General features: G+C 41.3%; 2 long non-coding RNA genes across 2 annotated transcripts; both read left to right on the top strand.

The window, feature by feature from the left end:
• Positions 1-10,326: 10,326 nt before the first annotated feature.
• LOC136397768 (uncharacterized) lies at positions 10,327-16,687 on the top strand. The gene is made up of 4 exons (XR_010749917.1): positions 10,327-10,513; positions 14,818-15,006; positions 15,112-15,321; positions 16,352-16,687. It is a non-coding gene; the product is annotated as an uncharacterized lncRNA (long non-coding RNA).
• A 2,066-nt stretch (positions 16,688-18,753) lies between these two features.
• Positions 18,754-22,624, top strand: LOC136397767 (uncharacterized). The gene is made up of 4 exons (XR_010749916.1): positions 18,754-18,836; positions 19,192-19,264; positions 21,257-22,025; positions 22,227-22,624. It is a non-coding gene; the product is annotated as an uncharacterized lncRNA (long non-coding RNA).
• The last annotated feature ends 4,359 nt before the right edge of the window (positions 22,625-26,983 follow it).

Below are 26,983 nucleotides of genomic sequence, written 5' to 3'. Positions count from 1 at the left end.
AGCCTGTTGGTGGCACAGTGGGGCCTGGTACCCAGCTCTACCACCTCAATCCAGAACACTCTGACTATACATGTGCCTTTGACAAAGACAGAGGTGGAGGCAGAGTTGGTCCAACTGTCAGGTGAGACTAACCCAAGAGAGAATTAACATTAGCTGGTAAGTTTCTGAAGTTGGGGCTTTCCACTGTGTTCCAGCAAATTCTAATCCTCATGTAGGACACACACTTGTTACTTTTGGCAAATAGAGGAACGTAAAGAGGGTGTCATGTTTCACTCAACCTGAGCCCCCATCATTACCTAGAATGGACCACCCACCATTCTCCCTTGTCACCTAGAACACTCTTTTGTTGTTATTGTTTTTATAATTTTATTCAGACAACTAATTTTAACAGGGTGACATTGATCAACTAGAGTACATAGATTTAGAGAAAACATCTCCAGATAATTTTGACATTTGATTATGTTGTATACCCATCAGCCAAAGTCAAATTGCCCTCCATCACCTTTTATTTGGTTTTCTTTATGCCCCTCCCCTCTCACTATCCCTTCCCTCTCCTCCCTTCCCCTCCCCCTGGTAACCACTGCACTCTTATCTATGTCCATGAGTCTCAATTTTGTGTCCCATATATGTATGGAATCATACAGTTCTTAGTTTTTTCTGATTTACTTAGTTCACTCAATATAATATTATCAAAGTCCATCCATGTTATCGTAAATGATTCTATGTCATCATTTCTTATGGCTGAGTAGTATTCCATAGTATATATGTACCACATCTTTTTTATCCAATCTTCTATTGAAGGGCTTTTTGGTTGCTTCCATGTCTTGGCCACCGTGAACAATGCTGCAATGAACATGGGGCTACATGTATCTTTATGTACCAACGTTTCTGAGTTTTGGGGGTATATATCCAGTAGAGGGATTGCTGGGTCATATGGTAGTTCTATTCTTAATTTTTTGAGAAACCACCATACTTTCTTCCATAATGGTTGTACTACTTTACATTCTCACCAACAGTGGATGGGGGTTCCTTTTACTCCACAGCCTCTCCAGCACCTGTCTTGTTGACAATAGCTAATCTAACAGGAATGAGGTGGTATTTCATTGTAGTTTTGATTTGCATTTATCCAATAGCTAATAAAGATGAGCATCTTTTCATATATCTGTTGGCCATTTGTATTTCTTCCTGAGAGAAGGTTCTGTTCATGTCCTCTTCCCATTTTTATTGGATTGTTTGCTTGTTTGTTGTTGAGTTTTATGAGTTTTTTGTATATTTTGGATATTAGGCCCTTATCTGAGCTGTTGTTTGAAAATATTATCTCCCATTTAGTTAGCTGTCTGTTTGTTTTGTTGTCAGTTTCTTTTGCTGTGCAGAAGCTTCTTAATTTGATATAGTCCCATTCATTTATCTTTGCCTTTACTTCCCTTGCTTTTGGGGTCAAATTCATAAAATGTTCTCTATTGCCAAGGTCCATGAGTATATTATCTATGTTTTCTTCTATGTAATTTATTGTTTCAGGTCTTGTATTTAGTTCTTTGATCCATTTTGAATTAATTTTGGTACAAGGGGACAAACTGTAGTCGAGTTTCATCCTTTTGCATGTGACTTTCCAGTTTTCCCAGCACCATTTATTGAAGAGGCTTTCTTTTCTCCATTGTGTGTTTTTAGCTCCTTTATCAAAGATGATTTGACCATATACATGTGGTTTTGTTTCTGGGCTCTCTATTCTGTTCTATTGGTGTGAGTATCTGTTTTTCTGCTAATATCATGCTGTTTTGATTATTGTGGCTCTGTAGTATAATTTGAAGTCAGGTATTGTAATGCCCCCAGCTTTATTCTTTTTCCTTAGGATTACTTTGGCTATTCGGGGTTTTTTATAGTTCCATATAAACCTGATGATTTTTGTTCCATTTCTTTAAAAAATGACATTGTAATTTTAATTGGAATTGCATTAAATTTGTATATTGCTTTGGGTAATATGATCATTTTAACTATATTTATTTTTCCTATCCAAGAGCAAGAAATATTTTCCCATTTCATTGTGTCTTTTTCTATTTCCTTTAACAATGCTTTGTAATTTTCATTATATAGGTCCTTTACATTCTTTGTTATGTTTATTCCTAGGTATTTTATTTTTTTGTTGCAACCATAAAAGAAATTATTTTATTGAGGTTTTTTTTTTTTTTGTATTTTTCTGAAGTTGGAAACGGGGAGGCAGACAGACTCCCGCATGTGCCCGACCGGGATCCACCTGGCATGTCCACCAGGGGGTGATGCTCTGCCCCTCTGAGGCATTGCTCTGTTGCAACCAGAGCCATTCTAGCACCTGAGGCAGAGGCCAGAGAGCCATCCTCAGTGCCCAGGCCAACTTTGCTCCAATGGAGTCTTGGCTGCGGGAGGGGAAGAGAGAGACAGAGAGGAAGGAGAGGGGGAAGGGTGGAGAAGCAGGTGGGCACTTCTGTGTGCCCTGGCTGGGAATAGAACTCGGGACTCCCGCATGCCAGGCCAATGCTCTACCACTGAGCCAACTGGCCAGGGCTTGAGTTTATTTTTTGAAGTTTCATTGTTGGCATATAAGAAAGCAATAAAGTTCTGTATATTAATTTTGTATTCTGTGACCTTACTGTGTTGGTTTATTGTTTCTAATAGTCTTTTTGTGGAGTCTTTGGGGTTTTCTATGTACAGGATCATGTCATCTGCAAAAAGTGAAACCTTTACTTCTTCTTTCCCAATATGAATGCCTTTTATTTCTTTCTCTTGTCTGATTGCTCTGGCTAGAACTTCCAGCACTACATTGAATAGGAGTGGAGAGAGTGGGGAGCCTTGTCTTGTTCCTTGTTTTAGAGGAAAACTTTTCAGTTTTTTGCCATTTAATATGATTTTAGCTGATGGTTAGTCATAAATGGCCTTTACTGAGATATTTTCCTTCTATACCTATTTTGTTGAGTGTTTTAAACATAAAATGATGTTGTATTTTATCGAATGGCTTTTCTGCATCTATTGATAGGATCATGTGGTTTTAAAACACTCTTGTTTTTAAAAGAAGTTTAATTTGGAGAAAATGACATCAACAAATATTGCCCAGGCCGTGTTCCAATGGTGCCTGAAGTCCTACTCCTTCCCAGCTCGGTAGAGCTCAGGAATAAATATACCTTTCCACCCTTCCACTCCTTACCCCAGGGATCGCCCAGAGTCCCTGGAGAGGGAGCAGAGAACCTGCTCAGCCTCGGCACCCATGGCCTCTAACACTGAACCCCTCTCTCACATACTGCTGGTTTGGATAAACCTCAAAACTTTAGAAGTCAGCATCTTCCCCCAGTCCCCTTTTTTCTTTTCTTTCTTTCTTTTTTTTTAGTCTTAAATGTCTGCATCTGTACTTTTTAACTTTCTCTGTCTTGGTGTGTGTGGGGGAGTTTCATATCATGTTAGAGACCACTAGCACTCATGCAGTTTTTCTAATGCAGAAAACAGAAATCTCCTTCCTACAGGTTTCGCCTCTCTATTCTCTCCTGCTTCCCCTTGAAAATCTGGTCACCTGTGTTCTTTTCAGGGGAACTGCTTCCCGAGGAAGCACGGTGAGGAGGAGTTGGTGGCTGCTCACCATTTTTCCTCTGACTGCACCCTGCCCAAGTGAGGAAGGTCAGGAGGCAGCCCAGCAGTGGGGTAAGGCAGGCCAGGGTCTGATTCCCATATCAATAAATAGAATCTATGTGGACCTGTTAATCATCTTCTCCTCAATTTCCTCATTTAGAGATGATATTTATTGATTTTAGAGAGAGGAGAGAGAGAGAAAGGTGAGGGGGAGGAGCAGGAAGCATCAACTCATAGTAGCTGCTTCTTGTAGGTGCCTGGACCAGGCAAGCCTGGGGTTTCTAACCAACGACCTCAGCATTTCAGGTTGGCGCTTTATCCACTGTGTCACCACAGGTCAGGTCTTGGTTTCATCATTTAAAAGTTAGATACAGTGGCCCTGGCTGGTTGGCTCAGCGGTCGAGTGTCTTCCAGCGTGTGGCAGTCCTGGATTTGATTCCAGGACAGGGCACACAGGAGAAGCACCCATCTGCTTCTCCACCCCTCCCCCTCTCCTTTGTCTCTGTCTCTCTCTTCCCCTCCTGCAGCCAAGGGTCCACTGGAGCAAAGTTGGCCCAGGTGCTGAGGATGGCTCCATGGCCTCCACCTCAGGTGCTAGAATGGCTCTGATTACAGCAGAGCGACACCCCAGAGGGGCTGAGCATTGCCCCCTGGTGGGCATGCCAGGTAGATCCTGGTCAGGCACATGGGGGAGTCAATTTGTCTGCCTCCCCTGACCCCTCACCTTGGCTTCTCACTTCGGAAAAATACAAAAAAAAGTTTGATACAGTGTCCACTGCATTAGGGCATCTGTGAGTATTCAATGAGATGATGCATATAAGCTACCTGTTGCAATAGGTACTAATAGATCCTCAGGAAATGTTGGTTGCAGTGGTGGGATTCAGCCAGTGTGTACTGGTTCAGCAGAACCAATACCTAATTTTTTAATTGAGTTCAGAGAACTAGAACTGATTGTTAAAATGTCACTTGTAAACAGGGTTCTCTTTAAGGTGGGCACGTGGGTAGCCACCCAATGTGGAAATTACAAATTCACATTCCTTACTCTTTTTTAACATTCATCTGTGCGACAGTGTATTCTAAGTGCTCATAATAATTCTGTCCATAGGTGAAAAAAATTGCAAGTGAGGAGGCCAATCAATAAGCAACATGGGCCCTGGCCGGTTGGCTCAGCAGTAGAGCGTTGGCCTGGCGTGCGGGGGACCCGGGTTCAATTCCCGGCCAGGGCACAAAGAAGAAGCGCCCATTTGCTTCTCCACCCCCCCCCCCTTCCTCTCTGTCTCTCTCTTCCCCTCCCTCAGCCAAGGCTCTATTGGAGCAAAGATGGCCCAGGCGCTGGGGATGGCTCCTTGGCCTCTGCTCCAGGCGCTAGAGTGGCTCTGGTCACAACAGAGAGACGCCCGGAGAGGCAGAGCATCGCCCCCTGGTGGGCAGAGCATCGCCCCTGGTGGGCGTGCCGGGTGGATCCCGGTTGGGCACATGCGGGAGTCTGTCTGACTGTCTCTCCCCGTTTCCAGCTTCAGGAAAATACAAAAAAAAAAAAAGCAATATGGAAATATCATAAATAACACTTTTATTGTTTTATGTCAGGTATTATTTAATATTCTTTCATTAATATTTTAGGACACTTATAATCTAGTTTTGTGTACCTCTTTTTTTGTTCTTATTTAAGCATTAAATGCATAAAATAATAAACTACCTTTCAGTATATCATTTTTCATACTTAAAACAGTCCTTAAGGCAGAGAACCAGTTGTTAAATTATTTGAATTCCACCACTGTGTTAGCAACCCAAAGCAGAGGGAGGGGCAAGGCTGGATTCAGGGTTTAGGATTCTAGTCATCTCGCTTTCTCTTTTCATCAGTCACAATAAGCAATTTTTCTTGCCCCAAGGAGAGACTGAAGGCCAGTTGCCATAATCATTTCCTATTCCCCTGAATTTGCAAAGGCTACCAACTTTCTCCATTTTTGTATTAAAAGTGCTAAGTAACTAGCCCCTCCAATTTTACAGGCAAAGAAAGACATAAAAACCACCGTAAAAGGCTCTGGACAGCGTGCTGACCCAAGCAGACCCACAACAAGAGCTCGGAGCAAACATGTGATGGGCGCCCAAGGTTCCTCCCTGGATCACACACTCTTCAGAGAGACCTGAAATGCAGGCTTCCACAGGGCTGAGGTCTTGGCCTACTCAGGTCACCAATGCATACAAAGCTCCCAGGAAAGTGCAGGTGGCAGGTCATCAGCAATATGTGTTGAAGGACTAAAAAGCTGCTGACTGAATGAACACTTCAGGGGCAGAATGGCTTCAAGGCAACCAGCTTCTGATCCGAAGCAGTAAGGCTTTTTGAAAGTCACATACCCTACCCCACCCTGTCCCCTTATCACTGAAGTAGAGAAAATTCCCTCAGTGTGGGAATAGTCTCACAGATTAGGAAAGTACAAGTAAACTATGTAGCATGGGAAGAAGAAACCAGGGTGGCTTGGCACCTTTACAGAGTATTCCTGAAGACCCGGAGTCAACAGGCCCCCTCTGGGGAAAGAAAAGCCATCCTCATGCTGGTGATTTCAAGGTGCTACACATCTTTCAACCTCTCCCCCCACCACACCCCTCCAAGGCAGAAAAGAAAACCTACATGTCCAAGATTCTTGGCCCCAGCCAGAGATTCTCAAGGAAGAACATGTTCTTGTAATGAAACAACTCATCTTCCTACTGGTGGCCCTTGTGACAAATGATCCACAAGTGGCAAAACGCTGTGTGCATCCTTGCCGGGCTGGACTGACAGTCAGTTACCTAGACATTACCTTCCATTTCAGCTCCTCCTCTCTCTTTCCAGCATGAGTGGTTCTAGGCCAGAGCTCCCAAGGAGGGTCACACGAACCCTTGGTGATGACAGTTTGGCTAAGTCATGGACCTTGAACCTACAGAAAAAATTTGGCCAACTATATCCCAATAGGATATCTTACTTCTAGAAAAATATGCCTTGCACAATCGAATGATTCCCACTGTATCAACAGTCACAGTCTGTTTGCACTAGTATGGCTTCAATAGAACTTGTATCAGTATAAATATTACTTTAGCTTTTAACTGCTAATTATATCAACATAAACTTAATTTATAGTGATAATCACAGTCCTAATGTGCTGCTGCCAAACATCCCCACTGATGCTTTGAGGCACCATGTAAACTCAGCCATTAGCAATCATGTAAATGCTCCCATTACTCATTATGATACTGGCAAAAGAACTTCTCTAATTGACTTCTTCGCAAAGTCCATAGTAGGCAAGAACAACACGATGAGATAATGCCTATCAATTTATTACAACAAACTCAGTTTTTTACAACAGCCCATGCTGAGAAATGCAAAGTTGCAAAGAAAGACCTCAATCTGGCAGAACCATATTCTCAGTTTGAACTTAGTTTTGTAACATTATATCAATTTAATCACAACACTGTCACTCAGACAAATGCCAGAAAACACTTAGTTCAGATGACATGCTACTTCTATCACTCCATGTCAAGGTTGAAAAAAAGAAAATGTCACTGCATCTTGTAAATTTATACAGTTTTTTTAATTCAAAAGACAAAGTGCTTTACTTATCTCAATTATTGCTCCTTTTTCTGTGGCAGTTTAGTGGGTATTTGTTGTGTATGCCACCCAGTATCCACCTCCCTATCTTGGAGCAATAATAACACATTAATTTTATTTGGGAAACCCCCCACCCACCTGACACTTTCACTTTATTGTTCTCATAAAGAAGGCCATCTCAGACTCTGTCTGGGTAGGAAACATGTGATCTAGGATCATCCAATCAGCATCTTCTACCTGCTTGCTGTCCATAGTGAAGGGCTCAGGGGTGAGCACATGACCCAAGTTTGGCCAGTCAAGGTCAATGCCACTCAGTTCCAGGAATCATACTTTCTCTTTTCTCCACTAGAAATAAGACTCAGAGGAAAGCCTTGTGAGGCCACAGCCCAACCCACTGACCCCTCCAGGGAGATCCCAACTACAAATGCAGCAGTTCTGAGGAGGACACAGATAAACTGAGAGAAAGAGAAAAACAAGTGCCCAGGACATTTAAGCTTCTGAATCACAGTGTGTCTGAAACCAACCCGTTACCTGGGCTTTTCAATTACACAAGTCAAGAATCTTTTTTTTTTTTTTTTTTTTTTTTGCTTAACCCCGTTGGGCTGTTCACTGTCATTTACAGTCAAAAACTCCTCATTGATACAGGCAGTAGGAGGACATAGGGTGTGATTGTATCCATTTCTAAGATAAATAAATGTGAGCATAAAGAAATGGCATCTGGACGGTAATAGAGCCATGTAAATTAAATACAGAAAGCTGAGCAGATCCTAAATATTCCAAAGGCAAAGTGCCTAGCAAATAAAAGAGTTTTTAACACAACTTAAAAATCAGAAATTAGAGTTGCAGGTACAAAAACTCATGTCTTTTTCTTTTCAAATATTTCTGATTCTCCAGTTGGCTCAGTGCGGAAAAAAAGCAAAATCTCTGGCAAGGCAAACCGAAGCTTCCAGAAAGATGTAGGGAATTCACCAGGGCTGGCAAGGAGGGGGGAAGTTTATGCTGAGTCAGTGAAATGATCAATTCCAAATTCAGAAAAGTTGGTGAGGGACTAAATTCAAATGTGAGAAGCTAGGTATGTAACATCCTCTTGTACTTGGAAATCCGGTTTAGTGTGTACAGCTGAGCAAGTGTGAAGAAAATCAAATCCTTGGGGCTTTTGAAGATGCGCTTTTTCATCTCTGACTTGCATTCCCAGCACCCCACCTACTACTCTCTGTGGTGCGGGGGCATGTTATCTGTCACAGTACCCCCCAATTAGCACTTTGAATGCAATCACAACAATAAAGACCATGCCCTCATCTGCCAGGGGCAGGCCAGCTCCTGCAATTAAGCTAAAGTTCAGGTTTTGGCTAATAACAGGAGAGGAATGTGACAGTGAAGGGAATGCTTACTCATTAACTCATGCTAATGGGCGCAATAACCAAGCAGCCACCAGCCACCCGTGTGAGAGCTAGGCTTGCCATGTCACTCTGATCTCAAAGTGTTTGCAGGTTTATTTCACAACATTACTGAGCTCTGGCAGTTATCTAATAGGGAGCGGTTTTAAGGGAAAAGAAAAGAATAATCTTGTTTTAAGTGCCAGTCTTAGGTCTCAATATTTTATGAAATAGTCATTAATTTTCAGTACAGTGCTGATGGTGATATCATGAGGCCATCGTGTTTATGCAGAAAACATTCCCTGGATATCCCTGAGAGTTTGGTGGATGTAAGGAAAACGATTATCTCTTATTTATGTAAGGCAAGCGGTAATTATCACACCCATCCAAGTTGTCTGGGAAGATAGGTCACTGCAAAAAACGGGGACAGACTGACAATGACATTGGGTATTAAAATAATGTGAAGCTATTTTGCTTATTACAGAAATCAGAGAATCCATTTATTAATCATTCCTTGAACACAAATGTACCAAGTACCTACTAAGTGCCACCATGGGATAGGTGCTGCCTGTTTCCAAGTCAACAGCAGAAACAACCTTGCATTCTGGGAGTTTGCATACTTGTGACCACAGGGAATTAGGTCTCCGGAGATCCAGTTGCATCCTGTATACAGCAGGGGTCCCCAAACTACAGCCCCACGGGCCACATGCGGCCCCCTGAGGCCATTTATCCGGCCCCCGCTGCACTTCTGGAAGGGGCACCTCTTTCATTGGTGGTCAGTGACAGGAGCATAGTTCCCACTGAAATACTGGTCAGCTTGTTGATTTAAATTTACTTGTTCTTTATTTTAAATATTGTATTTGTTCCCATTTTGTTTTCTTACTTTAAAATAAGATATGTGCAGTGTGCATAAGGATTTGTTCACAGTTTTTTTATAGTCTGGCCCTCCAATGGTCTGAGGGACAGTGAACTGGCCCCCTGTGTAAAAAGTTTGGGGACCCCTGGTATACAGGAAAGGTGTTGTGGAGCAGTTGCAGCCACCAAATGAGGTCTTTCACTCTTTCTTACACTGGCTTCACCCAATTTTAGGCATTGCAGACCTATAAACACGTTGACACTTATATACACATTATGTTTGAAAGTTTGGGATCTTAAGGATTAACCTGCAGGCATTGATGCAGACTTTGTTCTTTTTAGGTCAGTTGGATAAAGCAGGCACGTGGACCCTATCCTCTTTGTCTCAGTTGAAACTTCACCATCATCGTAACAGACGCTTCACCCCAGCACCACTCAGCTGCCTCGCAGATCTGCAGTGGGAACCAAACAAAGGGGGTGGTGTGTGGATCAGATGGTTTTTGTCAGGACTATAAGAGAAACAGCTTAAAACAGATACTCTCAACATAATGGGTCAGTTGTCAAAAATGATAATGTCTTTGAAAATCCATTGAAGAGTTTTAAGGGCTACACAGCTCTGCACAGATCAGGGTCATCTGTCGTGGGGGTCATTTTGGTTGGACTCTATGACAACAGCGGCAGATGTGAGCCTAAATTGATGCTTCCATTTTAACTATTAATAACATGAAAGCAAGTCCCAACTCCTCTCCAGAGCACCATCTATTCAAAATTAATTTATTAAAAATGCATTCCAGTCATTAGTGCTAAGCAGATTTATGAAAAGTAGATCATCCAGGATTCATAAATGTGCAAGCCCTGACGTTTATGTCCACGCCACGTTGCCTATCACTTATGTAGATTCCTGGCCCTGTGTGTCAATATTTGTGGACGACCACTTTGGAGGTTATTTATTTCTTGTGGTCCATTTCACATGGTGACACAGATTTCCAGCCTCATCTGACAGGTGGTAGTTGACACCAATCTATATTAACTTCAGTTTACGCTGAAAATATTCCACTAAATGAAGGCAATGTTCACATCACAGTCTGGATGTGTGCTGAATGCTAGGGTGAGTATTAAAATTTCTCATCTTTTAAAACTGATGAGTACTTTGGCTTTTAGTCTTTTGACTGGCTTTCTATTTGTTGTTGTTTAGGTTATTAGCTGATTTAGTGACAACTGATAACATCAGTCACTATATATATATACACACACACATATATAAAATTTTTTTAACAGAAAGAGACAGAAAGGGAGAGAAGGAGGGAGGAGAGAGATGAGAAGCATCAACTTGTAGTTTTTTCACTTTAATTGTTTATTGATTGCCTCTCATTTGTACCTTGACAAGGGGGCTCAAGCTGATCCAGTGACCTCTTGCTCAAGCCAGCAACCTTGGGTTCAAGTCACTGACCTTGAGCTTTAGTCAATGACATTTGAGTTCAAACCAGTGACCTTGGGATCATGTCAATGATCCAGCACTCAAGCTGGTGAGCCTGTGCTCAAGTCATCAAACCTACTCTCTAGCTGGAGACTCGGGATTTTGAACTGGGGCCCACAGAGTCCTGGCTAGGTGCTGTATCCACTGCACCACCACTGGTCAGACACAAGATATATGTTTTAAAGAAAGATCTTTAATAAGAACTCAGATAAAGTCTTGTGTAATTGCTCTATATGTCATCAGTGAGGAAATGTATGGTACTACTGAGAAAGAGAAAAATCCAAAAATCTTTTTATTTAAAAGAATAATCATAAAAATTTAATTTAAGGGGCACCCCTTTAGGCTGGAACTGTGTTTTCCTTAAAATTATATAATTCCTTGACTTAAGTATTACAAAACATGCAGGCCAGTATCTAATTTTTTATAGAAAATTATGTCCACCTATTCCTCATTGAATTTTAGAGTGAAGCAAGTTAAAGTGTGTGGCTTATGGTTCCTTAGTTCTAGTGGTGCAACTCAGTCCCAGATCTTTCTGTAATGTCATGGCCTCCTAGCTCCCTATTTATCATTCTTTGTGAGCCTAAACTTTCTATTTCCCTGGTTCACTGCTTATCAATGGGGAAGAGAGAAATGCAGAACTACAGAGTTAAAAGGACTCATTTACTGATATACACTGTATAAAGATTGATTTAGTTAGTCCCTATGAATTGCCAGGCACTACATTAGCTACTGTGGAAGCTAACATGAGTTAGTCATTTTCTTGCCTAAAGTTTTTATAATTTGGGATGTGTATGTGTGTGTATGCATGTGCATGCATGCTTCAGTGCAGGGGTGAGACAGTTGCCAAGGGAGAAAAGCAATCCAGTATGTTCCTTAAGTTTTATAAGAGCTATGATACCAAGTTTGTCCTGGGACAGGAGGACCCAGGAGAGAAAGGGCTCCACACTGTGGTCTGTGACCGAGGCTCCAGAGTCACTGGGAAGTCTTATTTTTAAGAATTCTAGCTTAATGTAGAGTATCCCCCAGATTCACTACATTGGAATTTCCAAGGTCGGGACCCAAAGTTGCATTTTTAAAATGATTTCTACATTGTTCTTCTGATCAGCCAAGTTTGCCAACCCTTGTTCTAGTCTATCCAGGGTAGAGGGGGTTGGTCAGCATTGATTTACAAGAATGGCGTCTCTTGCACTAAAACTTGGAAGCACAAGGACTTTATAACATTCAGGGAGGATGTGGCTTAGTCAGAGTACCTCGGCCAGCCATTGTTTCCACCAAGCCATGTCTGACCTCCCCGGCAGAACAGAATTAACGGGTAACTGTCCCCAACACCGAGGTAGTCAAGCTGCATGTTCCTGTGATCAGGGACCCATGCTGTCAGCAGACTAACACCTCTTGGGGCAGAGTTCATGTGACCAAGGTGCAAGGTGGCCAATATCTTCCTAAAATATTGATCTCATTGGGATTGGACATAGGTTGCCCTGAAACCCAAAGCAATTCCAAAGTGATTGTTGGCATTCCATTGCTAAGAACATTTTACCATAAAATGATAAAGAACCATAGGTCAGTTTTCCCTTAAGCTAAATTTGCTTAATTTTTAAAACTGTGAATAGAGGGATCTCTACTGTTTAGAGTATGCAAATAATAATAATGACTTTTTAAAAATGTCCTTATTTGGAAAAATTAAAAGCGATCACACATATGTTGGTCTCTAAAAATTATAAAAGGTTTCCCTGGTCTCTGACACCTGGAAGTCTGGGAGAAGCCATGCCAAGCCTTCTAACCAAATTCTCTTCTCACACACCTTTAGCTCTTGCAGCTGCTCAAATTATACTGCAGATAACCCTGATGCATCATAATTTACTCCTTTTTAGGGTACTATCTTAACAAATTTTTATAACTGGTCAACTTACTTTATTAATAGTGTTACTATTACCATACTTACTGAAATTGGTCTGAAATGTAGGCATATCTGAAATGACTTATTTAATCTTTCATTAAGAGACCCTGGCTGGTTGGCTCAGTAGTAGAGTGTTGGCCTGGAGTGTGGAAGTCCTGGATTCAATTCCCCATCAGGGCACACAGGAAAAGCTACCATCTACTTCTCCCCCCCACCGCCTTCTCTCTTTCTAACTTCCTCTCCCACACATGGCTCAGATGGTTTGAGCAAGTTAGCCCTGGGTGCTGAGTATGACTCCATGGCTTTGTCTCAGGCTAAAATAGCTCTCACCAAGCGGCAGAGCATTACCTGGCAGGGGGCTTGCCGGGTGGATACCATCAGGACACATGCAGGAGTCTGTCTCTCTGCCTCCCCACCTCTCATTTAATAATTTTTTGTTAGAAACACAAACCATTTATTTGAACCCCTAAAAACACTGAACAGAATTTTAGAGATATTTCCTTACTCATGGAGGTCAAAAGTTGTTGTTCTTTCCCCCAGACCAGTTTCCTCTGGAGAGTTTTCTTTTGTTCAGTCATAATATTTGATGTTATCCACCACTCCAGAATTTTAGATCAGTGAGAAGTACTTGTCTCCCTTGTGTCGAAGGGCTTGATTTATGTGAGTATGAGTAAGATTTACGGTGTGTAATAAACATTACTAAAACGTGACAAAAGAGTGAAGATTTAAAGACACTTACTAATTTAAGATGACATTTTGAACACTCGCAGTCCTTAGAGCAATACATATTTCAGGTCTTTATACAGGTTTCCAGGCAGAACGCCTATTAGGAAATGAGAATCATCTGTGTGCTTTTCTCCCTCACCACACTCCCCCACCGCATTTATTGCTCCCAATAACTGCCCTGTCCATCAGTATTTAGTGGTGCCTTTATGCTCAGCACCTTGATGTTAAACAAATTAGAATCTTAACATATGAGGTGTGACTATGAGGTCTAAAAGGAAACAGGGAAGAAAAAAAACCATATATATATATATTTATTTATTTTTTTAAACGGCTGGCCAGGACTTCAGTTACGGATCCCCTTTAGAACCCTAAGTTTTAAGGGACTGAAATTGACACCATGCCAGGCTTTTGGAAAATGCTGCCAATGCCATTTTTCCTCTTACAGGGGAAATTATACAAATAAGTCTACTGAGAAAACATGTCATGGGTTTGGAAAGTTGGTGCCTGGCCAATTTTCACACATCTGGTTCGCCGGGCAGTCTTCGCTCATCAGCTAATGGGGACTTACACGAGCCCAGCTTAGTCTGGGGCCAAGCCCTTGATCACATTTGATCTCACCTGGATGCTGGCCCTCAGCTCCAGCCTGGGCCTCTCCATTCAGGGCCTATTTATATCCATCACAAATGGTCTCATGTTGCTAAATGGTCTCTAATATTTTCTAAGAGCGGACAGTTGAACTTCTTGCTGGTTTTCAGTAAGTGTGCTTTATTTGGCCTCCCTAATTTGTTCCCAGTTGAATCTGATTGCATTTACTTGGGCAAAAGGGAGGGGCTGTGGTTACCCAGAAAGCCCTAGACTTGAAGTCGTCCTAATGATCTCATGGGGTGCTGTGTATAATGCAAACCCCAGGTCCCTCCACTCTGTGTGGATGTCAGTCTTGCTGACTGACATGGACTTAAGCACTCAGGGCTGTGTTTCAGGTGTGATTTACTCTCTCCCTTTAATTACCCTGGAGACAGCAGGCTGAGAATATTTGAGGCTCAGTTTTTCAGGGTAAAGAGTATTCCTGGAACAGGTCACACACTGCACCTTGCCCCTTTGGGACCTGCGCTAACTCAGGGAGGAACTCCGTGACCGTTTCCAGGCTGGGCCTATCTCTGCGCTTCCAAGTAATTTGAAAAATATCTGTCTAGTAGAGGAATTGCAGTACTGAATTATGGCCAGTCACAGAAGAGAATTGAACTTATTCTGAGGTAGCCCATAATGTTCAACAAACCATATTACAGAGAGCTATTTTTCTCTTTTCTCACAGGGCAGCAGCCAGCACCCCACGCATAGAGGGATTTAGTGTGGCTCACCTTCTTGCATCAATAGTATCTGCACTAGGGGACATTCAGGTAGCACCACACCTTTATGAACAGATGAAAGCTGAGTCTGGGCACCACCACCAGCTCCTGTAATGAAAATGGGCATGGTACAAACTTGGAGGCATCAGAAGCAGGTCAGGGCTGAAGAGCTTGCAAAGCTTGATTTCTTGCAGCTGGGGTCATACCCACCTCTGTGAACCATTTATACTGAGTGAACTCATTTTCTTTTATCTTTCTAGATCCTGTAGCTTACCTATTGCCAGCTAGATGCATGTCTGGAATTATATTTCCTCCAGTGGGGTCGGAGTTGTGTCTTGTGAGGCCTGCCTTTTCCCAGAGCAGAGAGGCTCAGGGTGTCCAACGTCATGACAGCCCCACTCTCAGATCTGATCTAGCCATGCCACTGGAGAGGCCTTTTCCTTGAAATTGGTGATTTCCTTATTGTACAGGTAGTTTTGTGTTATGTTCTAGTATGTATGTAGTACCAGACCACCATGTATCAGTTACTAACGAAGCAAACCCTTTCCTTGAAGAAAACTTCGGCTGTTAAAGAAGCTTAGGGCTAGCTCACCCTTTGCCAAGTTCTCGGAAAGGTCTCTCTTCATCTCCTAATATTGCCATCAGTATTTGTAGGCAGTTATAGAGTGGTTAGTGCCTCAGACATTAGCATTACAAAGCAAACTGTGTGGCTAAGTAATTTTTTTAAGGTTACTACTATCTCTGAATTTCTAAATCTTAATAATGTCCTCTGATGAGAGGATGTTGACTCAAACAATTTGTCTCCAAAGTCCTTTTTCATACTAAAATAAATCCTGTGATTTAACACTAGCAATGGTTGGCGGGCAACCCGGGGCATTCCGTACAATGAACAGCATCTGTTTATCTCAATGTCTGGGAAATTTCCCTCTGTTTTTAAATCATGCTGATCTTTGCTCAATGACTGTTAGTTACACACATCTGACTATGCTTTTCCTTTATTCACTCAAAATGTTGACTGGCTCCTTCTGCTTTTCTCTCAAAGCAAATCAGGCTATTCAGGCTTGTTTTTAAACAGAGGTACAAAACCTTATTCTCAAAGCAAACATAGTAAGAACTATCAAGAAGGAATTGTGAAAGCCAACACTCAGATTAATAGGTGCAATTTAATTAGGAAAATTCTCTAGAAACCAGGGCCCTTAAAGCTCAGGCGGCACCAGAGGGAACCCAGCACATGTCGCGCCGGGTCCCTGTCCCCGTGTCTAACTGCTGCTTAAAATGTTAACTCCTGCAAGTATTTAGGAGTGAAATGATACCTTCAACAAACAAACAACAAAACCCACCAAAGTAGAGGAGAAAAGGAGATGAAATAGGTACAATATTGATGATTATTGAGACTGAGTGGTGGATGATGAGTACATGTAGAAATTATTCTCTGTACTTACACATATAGTTTAAATGTTCTAATATAAAACGTTAAAATTTAATTCAATCCTATTGTAGGTCCTACTCAAAAACTAAGTTAGAGGCTGCGGAAGGAAGGGTGGAAGACTCTGGAATCAATCTGGCTGAAGTCCTTGAAGGCTCCCACAAGCGAGGAAGCTGAATGCCTATCTTTCTTCCATTAACTGCTTTGGAAATTCCAGAAGGGTCCCTAATGACTTTACTGATGTCAGGTCTCTCCTTGGAGAAGTGCAGTCATGACTGCATCTCATCTAACGGCAGACTGTGACCCCTGATGAAATTAATTAAATGAAGTCCAAAATTCTTTCCTGCTTCATATAAGTTTACTTGACCTAACCTTCTCCAACTGGGTAACAGTTTGTGTGCATGTGTGCATGTTGTGGGTTTTGCCATGAATGTTTCTAATATGGGTTTTGAAGGTTCTTAGCAAAGTTAATTGAACGAAGAATGAAGAAGACTTATTGCTGAATACTCTGTGGCTTCCTGTCTCCTTAAGTAGACTGTGAGCTACTCATCTCCACACCCCTGACCTAACACGGGGCTTGCTTCTTGGCAGTGGCAGAGAGAATGCTGGTTGCATGGAATTATAATGACACTAAGGAATGAAGTTTACCAGATGTTTCTAAAGGGAACTACAACTTCAATACAGCAGTTCAATTAAAGAGCACATACTTCAGAGTCAGGCAGGCTCAGGTTCAAATCCTGCTTTGCCACAAGCCAGCCTGGTGGCCCCGGGTCTGTGTGACTGGTCTCTTTCAAAGTGAAGTGGTTGGTATCTTTGCTGAGCTTCATCCCCGGGGGGCTGTAGTGAAACCATGAACCAGAATAGAAATGTTCTTTGGAAAAAAGTTACATTTTGATGCATTATATAATTGTAAATACTGAAATGGCATAGATGTTTTAAATAATGTAAGCAATTTATTTCAAATCAACATGTCAAAATATTTTTAACCAAAAGTCTTATAGCTATCGAAGTTCAAAAATCTCAAAATTGTTTAAAAGTAAAGATTAATTAATCATTTCTTTCCACCTCATTTTAAAATAGAAAGGTACATTAGAGAGCTGATGTTAGTTAGGACTGCAGAGTCTGATGACAGAAATAGTGAGCAGTTTTGAGATCTCTGGTCAGCATGAATTATAAAAGTAATGCTATATTTTTCTGACCAAATATATATTTTTCAGCTACCTCTCCTATACCAAGGGAAAGCTCTAGATGCCCATCTTTTTGGCTGAAGAAAGAAAAATAAAGCAGGGTTGATTTCCTATTCCACTGCCCTGCCAGGATTTCCTTGGGTCAACATAAGCCCTCTCCATGGAGGAAGGGATCCTCCAGCCCTTCAGACTGGCCTGAGAGTTAAAGCCATTGCCGAGGTCTGTGTCCACCCCTGGGCTCAAGACCTCCTGGGCCTCAGTTGGCCCTAGGAGAGCCCGGAGTGGTTTACAGTGTTCTGCTAAAGTCATCAGCGTGCAAGGAGGGGCCTCAGAGAGACTGAGCCTCTTGCTTACTGTCCCATCTGTGAAATGAATGAAACAGATCCAGGCTGCTGTTGGCCATGAAACAAGACTGCTAAACGTGACCTCTTTGCAGGAGAAATGAGGATACAGGAGAAGTAGAGGGCTGAGCTCACAGCTTTAAGTGGTAGAATGACCTGGGACACAGCTTGATGACTGTGGCTCAAAGCTGCTGCATGTGCCCCAGGCTGTCTTGCTTCAAAGGTGGGCTATGCCCCTCCCAGCCCCAGGCCCATCACTGTGGAAGAGGGCAGAGGCAGCCTGACTCAGGCCAGCAGCTGTAAGCTGTTTGGAGAGAGGAGCAGAGTGTTATGAATGAGCTCTTCCCATGTTTACAACCTCCCAAACACACCTATGAGCACCCACTCCTGAGCCTCAGGCCGTGAGTGCAACAGACACAGAGGAAGTCTGAGGCCAGGAGGACCTCCACGGGAGCAGGCAATGACCCCTGTCTTAAGTTCTTCCTCTTCAATACCTTGATAGTCTTTATATCTGGCCACAGGCATGCATTTATCTGTGAATCAAAGATTTATTTCTTTACTCACTCACTGATTTAGTAAGCACTGTGTATGTGACAGGACCTGGCCAGGCTCTGGGAGAACAGTAGCGCCTGAGATGCTGCTATAATGCTTTTGTGTGATTTTATTTGGTTATGTTTTTGGTTTGGTTTGGTTTTGTTTCAAGTCTTTGTTTCAGTGCCAAGTGAGAAGTCGCTTTGCCTTCACGGTCTTTCCAGGCCAGGAATATTGTCTGTTGGTTTGTTTGCTTCAGTTCTTTGTTCCAGTGCCCAGGATAGTAGCTGACCCTTCGTGCTTGTGCAGTGTGTCCCTGTTACCACTAGTAAAAACATCCACCCACAGGTACCAGTGGACCAGAACAAGTGACGCCTCACAAGTGTTTCTCTGTTTCCTTCTCTTCTCTCAGAATATAACATCGAATTAAAATGGACACCAAGAAAACCTTGGGAAAGAAACAGAAGGACATTTCCCAAAAGGGCAACTGGCAGCCTAAGGTTCAGCTGGAGGGAGCATGGGGGGTGGGAAGGAAGAAGATGTAATTGGTGGGCTGGTGGGAAAAGATCTTATTCTGGGTGTGAGAACTTCTAAAACCTTTGAACCAGTTTTCTAAAAGAATCTCCCTGCCTTCTTCACCATTCCCCTCACTCCAAAGTACTTCTAGTTACTTGATTAAAGCCATCACAGGGCACCCAGTGTTACCAGGCCAGGACTGAACACGTTTACACTCTTATTGTATGTGTACATGCATGGGTTCCTCCGGCTCCCCTTCTCCCAGAAGCCTACAGAGACCAGGGGGCCCTTTGCTCTCTGCCGTCAGCAGCAGGGAATCTTTACTATCCTGTTCTCCAGGTGAGAGCTTCTGGCAGAAAACCAGATATGGAGAGTAAAACCGTACCATCGAATCCTATGGCAAAAACCAGAGGTAAGTGACTGGACAGGGTGGAGAGAGGAAACCCACTGGGCAGGGAGGTGAGAGTGCCTTTGAATCATGGAGCCATTGAGCTCTCTCCAACCTTTCTCTCTTTTAGTGCGGTTCCCCACCCCCAATTCACAGGGGGTTTCTGAAGATTTGAAAAGCATTTCAACAATTTCTGCCTTAATCATTCATCTATAAAATGGGTATAGTAGTAGCACCTACCTCATAAGTTGCAAAGATTATTATTGCAAAGATTAGAGCTAATATCCATAAAGCTTAGAATTGTGGCCAAGATAGAGTAAGCATTTATACAAATGTTTGCTATTTTGACAGTCAGGTCTGGGCAGGACACAGATGGTACAAAAAGTTTAACTGAAGAGCTATCAAGTGTCAGTATTACTTGCAAAGGTGATGGCAGGTTTTAGGAGTTAATGAGGGAGGGAGAAATGACCAAAGACATCAACAGTCTGAGGCTGGAGCTGTGGAAGAGGGGAGTCAGAAACTGAGGAAATGAACACACTGACCTTTCTCTTCTCCTCGCTCTGATCTCCTGCTTATGTCTTCATCTCCCAAACTCACTGGAAGCAGAGGGCACATTCAGGTGATGCAGTCTCTGTGGTCAGACCTGGGGCTCCAGAACATGGATCTGCTGGAGGAGACTAACCAAGAATAACTAGCACAGCGTTTTAGTAGTGATTCTGGTATTAGTATTAATAGTAGTATTAACTAGTGTAAATTATTATTATTTACCTTGGGCATCTCTAGTAACAGGACCTGTTTCTTCTGTTAATAGATTTGAGTTCTGTTCTTAAATGGCTTTATGTCTTGTTTCATATTATTTTTGTAATGGGGCCTGAATTTCTGTTTAAAGCATGAATTGATATCACAGTTGTCATATGAGCTGCTGTCCTCCATGAGTTCAAGAGCATCCAGAGTCCAATGAGATTGGAATTTGGTCCCAATTTGGAATATTAAGCACTCCCTTGCTTGGAGCCCATCTCCCATCCCCAGAAGCTTCAATTTCCCTTAACACAAAAAGAAAGTAAGATTACTATCTCTTACAGCAGAGTTGTGAAGAGAATACCCTGCCAGAACTCTATAGGTACAGGGAGTTGCAAATAAAAACAATTCTAAATTTTTTTCTTAATAATATACATGAGTTCCAACTTAATAAGCATGGCATATTGTGGCTACCCTGTTTTAAAAAAAAATCTGTTGATCATTTTTCATAACTTATTTATTCTTGGCGTCTATTTGTTTTCCAAAAAAGGAAAGTGGATAAAAGAATTTTGCCATCCTTTTTCTTTATATTCTTCTCAAAGATCATTTCACACAAAGAGTATATTTAGGGGGTCTGCCTTCTAATTAAAAATCAAATCTAAATTATTTCCCATACAATTTTTAAGCATTTTGTTCACTTAAATGTGTATATTTCTGCTCTAACTGAAATTCTTAAATAGTCACTTTCTGAAACGTCAAAATTGTAAAGCTGTTGATGGGCACAGCATTGGGGTTTCCATGGCAACTACTTACATTGCCTAGGCAATCCTGGTCTGGTAATATAACCACTGAACTGGCTCAACTCTTTAAAACTTGGTGGCTCCCAAAAATGTGCAAGTATGTCCTGCAAGCTTAATGGGCTTTTATTTTCAATGGTTGGTGCCAAGCTTGGATCCACCAGGACTTGGAAAGTGGCAGCTCTCTTTTGAGGTTCTTCATTGTGTAGGGGCTGAGAGACTTGACAAGCATGCTAATTCTACCAGATCCTATTTGGATGGTGACTTTTTCTGTGAAGAGTTCCCAAGTAACATTACCGTCAATCATTGCAGCTGGGATGGAAGTGAAGAGAAGGGACAGACTCTTAGTTTGCTGCTGAGATAACAAGATGCTTTTGAATATAAGTCAAAATTAAGTATAGAGTGTTCATAACTGTTTTTTTCTCTCTCTTTTTTTTTTCTTTCTTTCTTTTTCTCTTCTCCTACTTTCTCTTTTTCGAAGAGAAAAGAGATGCTGGAAACTGGAATGTGATGATTTGTTCATTTTGGATGTCTGTTTGAATGTGGTGTGTCATTCCTAAACTACATCTTATTAAACTGTTTATGGGGAAATTACATTAAACATAAATCATTTCATGATAAAGTCTTATTGGTGCATGATCAACAAATACCCAGGCAGAGAGAGATCATTCAGTTTATCTCTTTTCCCCCATCATTGGAACTCAAGCTTCTTCTAATTACATCCGGAGGAGCATTTAGACAGGGTGGTCCATTTTAACGCAGCCACATTTAAATGTACTTGCATTAAATGAGCTTGCTGTTAGATGAATTTGGCTGCCTCTAAAACACATCGCAAAATGCAAATCTGATGATAAATAAAGCTTTGGCTACATCATGGAAATGGGGAGCATTTCAAAAAATGATGTTAGCATTGACTGCTAAGTAAAATGGCATCCCTTGAACACTCCTCACATTTTAAACATTTAAATGTATGCGATTGAATCAAATATGTCCATTTGATATGTGGCAATTCCTAAGTAACACAAAATAAGATGAGGTGCAAGTTTTCCCTCACAACTTCACACCAGTGAAAATACAAGGGTATTGGAAGTCAAGGAAAAAAGGAAGCAGCTCTCCAGACTTATTTGGGGAGTCATTTTGAAGTAACTAGAAGACAGAATGGGAGCTGCTACATGCCAATCATTCCATATCTCCTCGGGACCAGAAGCTGCTGAGCTGTGCCCACTCCTGGCTCTCAGGATAAGACTGAGGTAATGAAAAGGGTAGCATATTAAGTATAAGTAGAAATAATTTAATGAGTTTTTACAGCAAACATTTCAGTCTTTATACATACCAAAAATGAATTATAGTCCTTCAAAATATAAGCCTTGTTGATAGTCAATCTAATTATTACAATGATGCTGCTATTGTTTAATTCTTTTTAATGCTAATTTTCTTGAAATTGTCTTTAGATGCTGTAAGACATCTGTTGAAAGTATGTATAATTATTTACCAAAACCCATTGTTTCTTCACTTGGAGAAGTGTAGAAGCTGAGTATGTGACTTCTGCAATAATCAAATGCCCCCTGGGCACATAGCTACCCTGCTGATGACTACCAGAAATGGTCACATGACAAAGTTCTCAGTGGAAAATAGAAGTGCTGTTGGGTCATTTACAGACCTTGATTTAAAATATTGTGCACAAACTCTACATGACTTACATCATCCTTCAGGAACCAAGAGAACCCGACATTGACCCATACCCTCGGAGATGGCACTGAAGCATAATGGAAGGAACCTGGGTCCCTGAATGACTGTATGGAGTATACTGAGTATAGTGCCAACTAACTGTATTCTCTTTTCTTGAACTTTTTAGAAAAACTGTATCTATTATATAATATATTATATATATATATATGATAGATGATAGGTAGGTAGGTAGATAGATAGATAGATAGATAGATAGATAGATAGATAGATAGATAGATAGATAGAAGATGGTAGATTTCTTTTTAAAATTCCACTACTTTGGTGGGTCTTTAGTTATAAGTTCTCCAAAATGTTGACTAAAAATAGTTCTAATAATGAGTAACAAAAACTCCTTGATTAAGTAAGTCCTTGCATGGATGTTTAGGAAGAAGTTTTATTAGTTTACAATTGTCCTTGTATTAGGTTCACCAAAGGACTGAACTGGAAGGACACAGGAAGTACATGGAAGGCAATGAGAGGCAGACAGATAAAAGAAATGCTGGGGAAAGCACTACCAAAATTAATCGGCCCTGGCCGGATAGCTTGGTTGGTTAGAACATTGTCCCAGTATGTAAAAGTTGAGGGTTCGATCACTGGTCAGGGCACACACAGGAACAGATTGATGTTTCTGTCTCTCTTTTTCTCTCAAATCAATAAATAAATTTTAAAACATTAATCAAGACATGATTCCCTATCTTTTTCTTACATTGACCTCACTTTAGCATTCTTCTCTATATAACAGAATTCTGCATAACTGAGAAGCTTCTGGGAAGGACATTTTGTGAGGTTTTGTTGCCAAAATACTAAACTATTAGAAGGATCTCATTGGATCCATGTTTCAGTTATGTGCTACTGTGTAACAAACTGTCCTAAATATATAGCTTTAATACCAAAATATATGATTTCTCGCAATGCTGTAGGTTGACTGGGATCATTTAGGAGTTCTTCCTCTCTACCTGCTGTAGCTGGGTAACTGACATGGCTATGTTCAGCCAGGAGATTGGTGGGAGAAGGAGCATCTAAGACGGCCTCTCCTCCTCCAAACTCTCTCTCAATATAGTCTCTGGTCATGCAAACATTCAACATTTACTTTATTTTCTTTCTTTCTTTCTTTCTTTCTTTCTTTCTTTCTTTCTTTCTTTATTCATTTTAGAGAGGAGAGGGAGAGACAGAGAGAGAGAGAGAGAGGAGAGACAGAGAGAGAGAAGGGGGGGGAGGAGCTGGAAGCATCAACTCCCATATGTGCCTTGACCAGGCAAGCCCAGGGTTTCGAACCGGCGACCTCAGCATTTCCAGGTCGATGCTTTATCCACTGCACCACCACAGGTCAGGCAAACATTTAAGTCAAAGCATGGCTGCTGACTTCCAAAGTAAATGGTTCCAAGAGAGAAAAAGTGGTGCATCAGTTCTCTTAAGGGTTGGGCTCAGAAGTTGTAGAATGTCACTTTCTTTGCATTCTGTTAGTCACAGCACATCATGTGGTCAGCCTACATTCAAGGAAAGGGAATAGATCTACATCTGGAAGTTGGGGGCAGCTTGCACCTTCAAGAGTGAGGAAAGGTGTTGGGTATCCCTAGTTGAAATTTACCTACTTGTAGACCACTGTGATATAATAAAAAATATAACCAGTGTTTGTCCCCAGTTTCTGGCACAGAGTTTCAAAAGCCCTTGGGTGATCCTGGGTGATCCAAGTGTCTTGTTATTATTTATAATCAGCACCTTTCTGCCATACCTAAGTTTATGCTAATGAGATGACACATTTTAGGGCTCCTAAATAGCTTCAGGTTGAGGATGCAGGGCTGATGGCCAGAACTAACCACATGATTAGAGGGTTGGAATTTCAGCCTAAGCCTCTAACCCCATGAAGGGACAAGACTGAAAATTGAGCTTAGTCACATAATCAATGACTTAATCAATTATAATTATATAATGAAATCTTGATTTAAAGAAAGAAAATACTGCAACAAGGAGGGTCAGAGAGCATCCAAGTTTGTGAATACATTGATGTGCCAGAAGGGGATACATCTGGATTCTGAATAAAGAGCATGGAATCTGAATCACCCTCCATTCCCCAAGACCCTGCACTATGTCTCTCTTTGTTTGAATGTCCATTTGTATATTTTACAATAAAATGGTCATTATAAGTACAGCACTTTCCTGTTTTTTTGTGAGTCATTCTAGTGAATTCTCAAACCAAAGGAGGTGTGGGAAACCCCAAATTTGTAGCCAAGTCAAAGAGAATTGTAGGTAGCTTGGGACCCCACCTGTAACTGGCGTTGGAAGGAAGTTCAGTCTTGTTGGGAACCTTCACCTTGAACTTATGAGATCTCATACAAACTCTGGGTAGTGTCAGAAATGAATTGAATGGTGGCTACCCAGTGGTGCTGGAGAATTGGTGTAAGATTTAACAAATCACCTTGTTGCTGAAACAAAGGTCCCAGGATTCAGAGGGCTTGGGTTAAATTGCTCATACTGGTACTGTTCATGTGACCTCTCATAAAGATTTAATTTTCTTATCGGTTAATAATGAATGGCAAAAGAAAAATATCTGCATTCAAGGATAATATGAAGTTTAAATATATAGGGAAAATACATATGAACCGAGGAACACAAAGCAAATATTAGCTACTACTATGGCTCAGGCTCTAACGCATAATTAAAAATCTTATTTATTGTATAACCCAACAAGAGCTTTGTGGCCAGATTTTTATCCTTTTTCAAGTCAAGTGAGAGAAATAATAAATGTAGATTCCCAAAGCTAAAGATATAAATTTTGTTTTTTGTCTCTTTTGCTGGACTAAGATTTCTTTTCTTTTTTTTTTTTTTTTTTTTTTTTTTTTTTTTTTTTTTTTGGACCAAGTTTTTTTCCATTCAGTTCTGAGCAGAAACTTGATAATTTGTTCTCATGAATTATCTTCCTATGGCACTGTTCCACACCCAGCAGAAAAATTATGTGAGGCCATGGTCTTTACTGGCCTGCAATCAAAGAAAACATGAAACACTGAACTCCATGTGGTCTTTGAGTCATTCCTCAGATGCTGCCATCTCTTGGCCCTGGAATCGAAGTTGGTGTCGCGGAATGCCAGCTGGATGCTGTGGAGACAGTCACTCTCCAGACTCGGCAGAAAGATGGAATGTAGTGATGAGAGTCAATGAAAGACGTCTCTTGCAGCATCTGCTGCACCTACTCATGAAAACGAGGCTCTATCTCTGAAATAACAGTAGAAGGAGACTTTGATCAATTCAAGGCTCTGGTTATAAGAAAGTAGATCTGTGACTACTTTCACAGATCAACTGTATTCAGTCCAAACATGATCAAGGACAGGTAAGATTTTACAAGACTGTGGACAAGAATATATTGTGGATAGACTGTGTACCCAGGATTACAGGGATTAGGAAAGAAAAAGAAAACATCCAAAAACTGAATTCAAATGTCTACTGAGTACTTTTGTTTTTTCTCCAGCACTGGGAATGAATGAAATACTATAGTCTCTGGCTTCAAATTCTCTGTGTATACACACATCATAGAAGACACAATATGCAATGAGCTTATCAGTGCTTTTCATTATCATCAAGGCCTTACGAAGGACATCCAAAAATAGTTTTTTTTGACATTCTATGCACTGGCTTCTCTTCACAGATCCTGAGATCTCAGACGCTGGATGCAACTTGCCAAAAACTGACTAAGATGAATTGGTATGCACAGAAAACCATTTCTCTCTTGTTAAATGACCTGGCCTCATCATGAAGCTGTAAAAAGAAAGCTCCCAGATTATTTGTCTCCATCAAAAAATTTATTTAAAAAAATGAGATTAAAAAAAAAGTTAAATTATTTTGTTCTGTAAATTTCAGATGGGGCTGTATATTTCCCTAAAGGGTCAAAAATAGAACTTCTATTGTATTAAATGGCAAGTTATACAAAACCAGCACAGGTACCAGTTGTCTTTCAAAAGTTCTGATTTACTACATATTCCTCCCTTGAGAAAAGCCTTTTTAAAAATGTTCATTTCCATTTTAAGAGACTCAGGGCTTTGATCTGTTGGGAGCATTCTTTTCTTCTCCCTGACTGGGCCTGTTGACTATTCCAGGCAGAACTGGAGTCCTGCTCTTGGGCATGTAGTTTTCCACAACATTTGTTCTCTGGCACCTGCACAGCAGCTCTTGCATGTGCAGTCATCCTAGTTAATAGCCTAGTTAATTAGAGGAATCAGAACTGGTGAGTACCTACTCCCGGGGACATGAAGGCACATTCTTTCATCACACCTCAATGAAGGCTCTGCTTCAGGATGTAGGACCAAAGCAAGATGGACTTTGGCATCTTTATACCCAGTGAAAGCTGTCAGGTCCTCTCTGAAATTATTCAGAATCTTATAATAAATGTAATCTCATTACTCCAATCAAGTCAATTTGTGGCCACTGTAGTCTGAGTGTCGTATCCTTTTGATAGGTCCATTCCTTTAGTTAGCTAGTTAGCAATTTA

This window comes from Saccopteryx leptura, chromosome 3 (genome assembly GCF_036850995.1).
Source record: "Saccopteryx leptura isolate mSacLep1 chromosome 3, mSacLep1_pri_phased_curated, whole genome shotgun sequence".
NCBI lineage: Eukaryota > Metazoa > Chordata > Mammalia > Chiroptera > Emballonuridae > Saccopteryx > Saccopteryx leptura.
Note: the sequence above shows the minus strand (reverse complement) of the source record. Positions and strands in the feature narration are given on the sequence as shown.